Source organism: Choloepus didactylus, chromosome 1, assembly GCF_015220235.1.
Source record: "Choloepus didactylus isolate mChoDid1 chromosome 1, mChoDid1.pri, whole genome shotgun sequence".
NCBI classification, from domain to species: Eukaryota; Metazoa; Chordata; class Mammalia; order Pilosa; family Megalonychidae; genus Choloepus; species Choloepus didactylus.
Genome location: NC_051307.1, coordinates 94,053,149 through 94,062,834, shown reverse-complemented (window position 1 = coordinate 94,062,834; position 9,686 = coordinate 94,053,149). Strand labels below are relative to the sequence as shown.

General features: G+C 42.1%; 1 long non-coding RNA gene across 1 annotated transcript in view; it reads right to left on the bottom strand.

Annotated features, from left to right (window-relative positions):
- Positions 1 to 4,248: 4,248 nt before the first annotated feature.
- Positions 4,249 to 9,686, bottom strand: part of LOC119535044 — a 100,962-nt gene continuing 95,524 nt past the window's right edge. The window contains exon 4 of the long non-coding RNA XR_005217154.1: positions 4,249 to 5,303. This is a non-coding gene — a long non-coding RNA (uncharacterized LOC119535044). The remainder of the gene's footprint in view (positions 5,304 to 9,686) is intronic.

The following is a 9,686-nucleotide window of genomic DNA, read 5'->3' as shown; positions in this document are numbered from 1 at the left end:
ATTCTTTTTACTTTTAAGTCACTTTTACCTGGGCTGAAGCAGAGGCAGGGGCTCCTGGAAGGCCTTTCCAGCTTTAGGGGAGCCAGATCCCCAGTTGCAACAGAAACGGCGCTATATACACACACATGTACACATACACACATACACTCACACACACACAAACACACACCCAAAGGGGAAGAAGAAATCTCAAATACTACAGAAAACTATAAAATGAAAAGCAAAAATTTCTCCCCCCCAGGGATGCCTACCCTGGCCTACTCCCTAGAGTTAATCACTCTTAATAATTTCTTATGTCCTTTCAAAAATTATTTTAAACATATAGAAGCAAAAATATTAATATTTCCTCTTCATATTTCCACACAAATTGAATCATATTAAATATGCAATTTTGCAGATTATTTTCTTTTATCATGGTATAATTTACATACAGTAAAACTCACCATTCTTAATTGCTGACTTCAGTGTGTTTTGACTATTGAACATTCCTGTGTAATTACCACTCAAAACAATATATAGAACACTTCTTCCCCCAGAAAGTTCCCTCATGCCCCCTTCCAGTCCACTCCCATCCCCTGTCCCAAGTTTGCTTTTTCAACTTAACATAGCTTGGAAGTTCTTTGCTTTCAATGTGTAGAGTTGTACCTGGTTCCTTTATGGTGTTGTATAGTGTTAATGGTATGAATGTACCACAGTTCCTTATAGATAGACATTAAGGATGTCACCATATTTTTAAAAATTACAGACAATATAATATAGTGGATTAAATTCCAAGTTAAAACCAGGCAGTCTTTCAATATTTAGCCCCTGGATTTTCTACCTCAGCCTGGATCTCTGGTCTTGTTCTTTCTTGTGTTGTGTTTACCAACCTTTGCTCTGTTTGGTTAAATTCCAAGTCTCATTTTATCTGTGTAAGATGATGTGCTATTAAAAATTATAAGAAGATGAGCAACAAAAGAAACAATAGATAAGTTGTACTTCATCAAAATTAAAAGCTTTTGTGCATCAAAGGTTAGAAAGAAAGTGAAAAGACAGCCAACAGAATGGGAGAAAATATTTGGAAACCATATATCTGATAAGGGTTTAATAGCCAGAATATGTAATGAACTTCTACAACTCAACAACAAAAAGACAAACAAACCAATTTTACAAATGGTCAAAGGACCAGAATAGACATTTCTCCAAAGAATATATGCAAATGACCAATAAACATGAAAAGATGCTCAACATCACTAGCCATTAGGGAAATGCAAATTAAAACCACAATGAGACACTACCCCACATCCACTAGAGTAGTTATTATTTAAAATCAGAAAATAAAAAGTGCTGGTGAGAATGTGGAGACACAGGAACCCTTGTACATTGTTGGTGAGAATGTAAAATGGTATAGTCACTGTGGAAAACAGTTTGGTGATTCCTCAAAAATTAAATGTAGAACTGCCATGTGACTTGGCAACCTCACTTCTAGGTATATACCTGAAAGAATTGAAAGCAAGGATTTGGACAGATATTTTTACACCAGTGATCATAGCAGCATTATTCACAATAGCCAAAAGGTGAAAACAACCCACATATCAGTTAGCAGATGAATGGATAAACAAACTGTGCCATAAACATACAATGGAATGTAAGCCTTAAAAAGGAATGAAATCCTGATACATGCCACTACATGGATGGACCTTGAAGACTTTATGTTCAGTGAAATAAGTCAGACACAAACCATATTGTAGGTTCCACTCATGTGAAATAGCAAGAATATGCAAACTCACAGAGGCAGAATGTGTACAGTTTGCCAGGGGAGCAGCGGGAAGGGGGAGTTAATGCATAATGGGTATAGGTTTCTGCTTGGGGGTGATAGGAAAGTTCTGGTAATGGGTGGTGGTGATGTGATTAATTCCAATGAAAGATATGCTTGGGAGTAAATGAGATGGAAAATTTTATGTTGTAGATAAGTCTCTATAATTAAAAAAAGAGAGAAACTAAAGAGACAATGACAATTAAATGCAATACATGATCCAGGATCTAATAATGGAGAAAATGCCCAAAAGCATATTATTGGGACAGTGAAAAAGTTGGAATAGAGAACGTATGCCTTATACGAATGTTCAATTTCTTGAATTTGATGACTCTACTTTAAGTGGTTATGTAAGTGAATATCCTTGTTCCTAGGAAAATGTACATGGAAGTATTATGTATTCAAGGAGCATGATGTATATTGCATACTCTCAAATGTTCAGAAAATAGATAGCTACCTATAGATAGATGATGGATTGATACATAGATAAATAGAAGGAATGATATGGGAAATGTGGCAAAATGTTAACATTGGTGGATCTAGTTATCTGGGGGGGAGGTATATTGGAGTTCTATGTATAGGTTTTGTATTATTTTTGCAATGGTCCTGTAAGTTTGAAGTATTTCAAAGTAAAAAAAAAAATTAAATCTTAGTAAGAAAAAAAAGTAGACACTGCTAATACCGTATTTCTAAAATCCTTTACCGGCAATTTCCCTCTTCAGAGGGGCCTCTGGGCCTTGATTTGTGCCTCTGCCCATTATAGGAAGGGATGAGATAGTCTCTTGAAAAAGTCCTTGAAAAAGAAAGCCTGTTTTGATATTTAATAAAGTACATAGTGCAGAAGACTGGCTTACGATATCTAATAAAGTATATAATCTACTTAAGTAGTAAGAACATTCTAGAAGCATATTCAAGAAAAGTGAACAAGTGTGAGAATCTGGTGGGAATTGAAGCACATAATAAAATTGTTACAGCAAAATAAAGCCAATGTGATCTTGGTAACAAGAGTATTTTAGGTGTGAAATGGCATTAATCGTGCATGGTGTCAGTTGCAAATCCAGAACACTTCTCATCTGACAATAAATGGTCATAACTGTTTAGTCAGTAGACCTAAGATGAGGTTCCTTTAAACCTAAATAAAGATAAAGTGGGCCATGTAGATTGGAGGACTGTAAGCCATTTACACTGAGAAATAAAGAGACCCAAAGAGCTTCTCTCATCTGCTCCTCCACTTACCAGCACCCACTCTGCACCCCAGTAAAATACTGGACAAAAGTTTACCCAGGTAAATTACTATTATTATGATGATGGCCAAAAACTGTGTTTTAAAAGGTGCATTTAAAGACACAGTCACATTGTGTGTGTACAATATAAACTGTGCAGGAATCTCTGAGGATCTCTTTAGAAATCTAGAATGGTTGTCCCTGTGTCCCACAAGGTTTCCTGCTAACTAGCCCCTCTCCTCCCCTGAACTAGTAAAGACGCATTCTTTTTAATAGCTATGGCAGTATCAGTGACCTGAAAGTCACCCAGGAGAACAGTCATTCGTTCACATAGTATTTCCTGAGGGTCAAGTTCATCTCGCAAGGTAGAATTGGCCACGTCTGTGTATGTTCCCTCTCTGCTCAAATCCCTGCAGTTAGAGCTCCATTAAGGAACTCATCATTTTTCATTTCATTTTGATAAGCCTTGAAGATTTTTGCAACTTTTCTTACCGAGAGCAAACAGTGGGTGTGATAGTCTGAAGCTGTATGTACCCCAGAAAACAGCATGTTCTTTTAATCATGTGAAAAGTTACAGGGTGTGTGTGTAGACCTATTGTGTGTGGGACCTTTTGATTAAGTTATTTCAACGGAGATATGACCTCATTTAAGATGGATCTTAGTCCTCCTACTGAGTCCTTCATAAGAGGATAAAAAGACAGAGAAGACACAGAAAAAAGCCCCAGATAAACTGAGAAAGGAAGCCACTGAAGCAAGAAGCTGGGAATAAGGAAAACTGGGAGAGAAGTGAGAGACTAACAGGTGTCGCCATGTGCCTGCCATGCGACAGGAGCTGAGGATCGCAGTGGCTGGTCTTCTTTGAGAAGATATCATCTTGTAGATGCCTTGATTTGGACATTTTCACAGCTTCAGAATGGTAAACTTGTAAGTTAATAAATCCCCATTGTAAAAGTCAACCCGTTTCTGGTATATTGCGTTTTGTCGGCTCTAGCAAACTAAAACAGTGTCTTGAGTTTTTTGTTTCCCCTCCTTAAATCTCAAGTTAAGCAGAGGGGAAAAAGACACTGTTTCAGTTTGCTAATATATATTAAAGAATATTTCAGAAGGATCAAGTTCAAGACCAAGGACTTCTGAGAAGTATGATTTGCCTTGCTCTGTTTATTGGATTGTGGAATAATTTTGTAATTTCTTTCATTTGGGGAGGAGTGGAGGAGGAGGTAAGGGTGGGGAACTATAATGTGCAGGAAACATTAGGATTTCTCTGTTTTCTCCCTGTCTCCAACTTTGATCAGTTCCTACAAATACCAGGTGTAGACATGCCCCTGGGGAGACTATCCTGTCAAGGGAACCAGAAGGTATAACCCGCTCTGGAGACAAACACTGACAAAATCTATCAGAGATGGGGCCATTTAATAAGCAAACCTTACAAACACCGAAGGTCGGCTGTCTGGGAAACAGAGGACAGGGAGTGTTGCACACAGGAAGTTTATTAAAGATGACTTCAGGACTGATGTCTGTGGAGGGTGGTGGGAGGCAGGATTGGGGGAGGCTGGCCCGAGATGCAGCTGCGATGAAGGCCTCAGCCGATCCGCAGGGAGAGCTCTGGAGCTGGGATGGCCCTTTTGGACGGGTGCAGGCTGCCCCTGGGGATGACATGACCTTGGAAGAGGCAGTCCTCTTCAGCCTTGGCAATCCCCAGAGAGGAACTCACCTTGTCCAAAGTCCTTTCTACCAAGCACCCTTCTGATTACACTTTGGTTTCCTCTGTGTTTGTCTAACAGAAAAAGAATGTACAACACAAGTGCATGGGAAAGCCTGGGCTACCTAAGAGTTTTATTTTTATATTTGTTTTTGTTTTTTTTTTAACCTCTGTGTCATTCCAGAAGAGGATTTGAGGTGGCTGATGGAGATTTAAAAAACAACGTTTCAATTATTATACTACATTATTTATTCCTGAGTTGGGACTGCTCTGCTGTAGGCCATGTCCTGGGCTAATTGTTTTTTATTACTTTATTAATCCACAGAAAAATCCCATGAGATAGATATTTGATAAGGAAATAGGCTAAAAGAGGTGAAGTATCTTGCCAAGGCCATACAGTTGGTGAGTAGCAAAGCAGAAGGTCAGAGTGATTGCAAGTCTGTTGTTTTAACTTCTCTGTCGGATTGAGGATGACAGAAAAATAAGATGAAACGAGGTGGATGGGGGTCCATCTCAAAACACTTACCCTGAAGTCCTGCACAGCTGCTGGAATGGGACCCCAGAAGTGACTCCGAGCTTCCTGGGGCTACAGCAGAGAAAGAAACATGATCAAGAACGAGATTCGCAGCAGTGCCGCTACAGTAAAAGTCCACTCTACATACCTGTGCAATAGAACGATGGTATTGACTGGCAGGGACAAAAAGGAGGCTTCCAGGGGTCGGCAATGTTCTTCATTGTGATTCAGGAGGTGGTTACACAGGAGTAAACATGTGTGACCATCTAAAAAGCTGTGCACTTAAGGTTTGTGCCCTTTAGTATTGTGTGTTATACTTCAACTAAAAACAAAGGTTATTAAAATTGAATCAAAAAATAAAGGAACCCAGTTGATCAACAGAAGCTTAGCTTTGTTTGGTGCTGAAACCCTGGAAAAATCCCCAGCAAGCTTCACGAGAGAGACACTGTGTGTGACGTGTGGTGATCTCCATTTTCCATCTTCCATAAAACTCCTGCAGTAAGTTCAATATTGAGTTTCATGTAACTTTCTCAATGAAGGTAGATAGCACGATGCAAAAGAAGAATTTAATGGAGGCTCGAGATGTCAACAGTGTGGTCCAAGGAGAAAGCTCTGTGTTCTTTCTCATTATCATTAAATTGGCATTCAGCCATGCTGACGAGGGTTCCTGAGTTGGGACTGCTCTCTCGTGGCAGTTCTGTGGGGCTGCCCTGGGTCTCCGGCTCAGACCCATTGCCACATGGAAGCCGTTGGCACGTGTGTGTGTGCAGGCGCCTTTGGTGAGTGAGGTAACGTGGTGGTTGGGAAACCTGGGTTCACCCGTTCTGCCCAAGCTTAGACCACCTGAGGCTGCAGCCCCTCTGTTCCCTCTCTTTCTCGCAGACAATGCTGCAGCCTCAGACCGCTGCAATTGCACCACTCCAGGGGGCAACACTCACAAATGTGAATGTTGTACAATGCAGTTACTGTCTGTCAGCAACGGCCTCATTTCCCCTCATTTTCTCTTCTTTTGAAGAAGGGGGCTCATTGCTGAGGAGGTAAGGCTCCACCCAGACCTCTGACTTGGGCAGTGGTTGGACCCTGAGGAGAACGAGAAAGTCCCAAAAGGGCTGTGGCCTTTGAGGTTGCCAGACAGGGACCTTCGGGACCTGCTAACCGTCTCTTCTGCCATCACTCTGAACCTGGAGTATCAACCGTACACCAGCCAGCCTTCCAGGCTGCAGATTTCCACCTATGCCAGCACAGGCCAACACAGGCTCTGGAGTAGATTAGCCCGGGTTCTAATTCTGACCACACCCCTTACCCACTGGGCAAGATCCTAGTCACCCTAAGTTTCCTTAGCTGTAAAATGGACATGGTGACCTTGCTGGGTTGTCATGTGAATTGAATGACATAATACATATACAGTGTGTGTCACAGTGTATATGCTCAGTATGGTTGACCATTTTGCACTCCTATCGGCAATGAATGAGACTTCCTGTACACCATGACAGAGGACCTCTGGGCTAAAATGACCCAGAATCTAAATTTATGGTCTTCTGCTGATCTTGCTTTGTACTGCTCTGTTGAATCCAATGTCATGGGAAACTTCAGGAAAATAAGGGTGTACCCGGAAAGGAGATATGGACTCTTTGATTAATTTTTATCGGTCTCCTGGCCAGTGGCTAACATTACACACACTAGCACTGAAATAAAACCCAAGGACATCCAATTTTCTGCTGACAGCAAAAGGCTGTTGTCACAGGGAGGAAGGGGCCCTTCCTCACAAAACTGATAATGCTGGCCTTTCATTTGAAATTCCCCCAGGCAATGCATATTTCGTACACCTTCCCAATAATCCAGATAGTGCAATGCTATAAGGCACCATCAATATCATATGATTTTGTCATTTGGAAACATGTACATTTGGGTTCAAGTGCCACAGGATAAGAAGGCCCCTTCCTCATTAATCTGAATTTCAGTTGGATGTGAATCGTAAGATATAGCCATGATGGAACAAATAAATGCGGCATTGGGTGTGCTGGCTTTAAAAGACCCAGGGGGACTACAGGAGTTAGAACTCTGTGAGGAAAGGGGATCCAGAAGCCACAGCCAGGGACTTGGAGAGACAGAAAAGAATAAGAGCCCATCTGAGGAAGAGGGACGGGGAGAGTGGCAGGGGAGGGGGAGATCCCCAAGGGACCAGATGGAGAGATGGAGCGGGTGGAGAAGGGGCAAGATGCAGAGACGGGAGAGCAAGTGCAGTCTGTCCTGAACGGGAGCCGAGGCTGAGACTTGGGGAAATAAAATGAGGACCGTGGTTAGCTTCGGAATCATTCTGACCTGAAGCTTTCACCTGTTGCTAAGGACAGCAGCAGCAGCCACAGCAAACAGGTTTTTGAGCCCTTCCATGGTGCTGAGCGCCAAGGTGCTAAACGCTTTACACGCATTATCTCATTTAAACTGCCTCATGTTTAAACCTGTGAGGAGAGTATTATAATTCCCATTTAACAGATATGAGATAATTGAAGCATAGAGAGCTTAAGCTACTTAGAGATATGTATCTCTCAGGTACTTAGAGAGCTTAGGCTGACAGTCCATGTAGGCTTATTTGGTTCCAAAGCTGCCTTCTTGGGTTTGTGTGCTCTTCTGACCGCCTTCTGGGCCCTAGCGGTGGGGTGGGAAAGTGCTTGCAGCCCACCCAGATCTTACCTCCTGGACCACCAGGGTCTCCTTTCTTCCAGGGGCCTCCCCCTCCATTTCCTTGGTCTCAGTGTTCCCTCCTTGGAACTCCCAGCAGTCCTTGTCTCACTGCACCCTGAGCCTTGAGTTTCAGGCTGGAATGTAGTATGCAACTCCTGGGCTTTTTTTTTTTTTTTTTATAAATACAGTTTTATTGAGATGTATTCACATACCCTACCATCATCCACAGTGTACAATCAACTATTCACAGTACCATCATATAGCTGTGCATTCATTACCAGAATGAACTTTTGAACATTTTTCTTACTCCAAACATAAAATAAAATAAAATAAAATAAAATAAAATAAAAAAATAAAATAAAGTAAAATAAAAAAGAACACCCAAAACATACCATATCCCTCATCCCACCCTATTTTTCATTTATTTTTTGTCCCCATTTTTCTACTCTTCTGTCCATATACTGGATAAAGGGAGTGTGAACCACGAGGTTTTCACAATCACACAGTCACACCCTGTAAGCTACATAGTTATGCAATTGTCTCCAAGAATCGAGGCTACTGGCAACTCCTGAGCTTTTAACAATTTTTAACTTTTCACTTCTCGCTTTTTCATTTTGATTTTTTCTTTTGATAAATTCCTTAAGGGCAGGAACCATGCCTTATCCTTTAAATTTATTTTCAGTTATACATTGTACATGCATATATTCTCATTTAAATATTAAACAGAAAGATGAAGCTAGTCTTGTTTCTGAATTTCAGTTCCGACAAATACCCCGTGTCGTTGATGTGATGTGTCTCCCTCTTGGTCATTTTCTGTACACGTATATACATGTCAGTGTGTCTCTAGAAATGCAGAATTTTGTGTGTTGAGTCTTAGCCTCCCCCTCAGAGCTTAGCTGGGTGCTCCACAGACAGAAACCATCACTCAATACAAGCCAAGGGGTGTGAGCCTGGCCACGCTGGAGCCCTTGCTCTTCCCCCAGCAGAACAGGGATCTGAGCTGATGTGCTGAGGTCCTGACCCAGGATGTGTCCATATCTCAGTTCTTTCCCTGTGGAAACCTGGGACTTCCCCCAAGAGTAAGTTCTGATTTAAAAAAAAAAAAAAAAAAGTAGCTGCTAGAATCCCAGCTTTGTGATTATTTCTAAGTCAGGGCAGCTCGTTTAGAGAAGTTATTTCCCAGTAAATGAGTTGGTTTCATCTGAGTCTCAGCACCAACTGATGCCAAAGGAGCTCCATCCTATGAAGCTACTACTAGGTGGCTAGGGGGTGAGTGCCCAGGACTGTCAGAGCTGCCCCCCAAATCTGTGAAGTGCGGAGTCTTGGAGGCAGGGAACACAGGAGGTGGGGGCACCAGCGCTGGGGAGGAAGATGCTGAGTTCTCTTGGGGACAGGTTGGATTTGAGGTGGCCATGCAGGAGGAGGTGTCTGCAGACACCTGAGAATAAAGATCTGGCATTTGGAGAGAGAAGGACACAAGTTGGTAGTGGCACAAATGAGCAGAAGGAGAAAGGGCCAGAGCGATCCCACCGGTGTTACAGCAGATGGGAGCTGTGGGTACCTCGTCACATCCTGCCTGTTTCAGTTCGCTGGGCTACTGAAGCAAATACCATGAAATGGGTTGGGTTAAGCAGTGGGAATTAATTCACTCACAGTTTTGAGGCCAGGAAAATATCCAAACAAGGCATCCTCAAGGCGAGGCTTTCTCCCCAAAGACTGTGGCATTTAGGGCTGGCCCCCAGTTATCCTTGGCTTCTTTGTCCCATGGCAAGG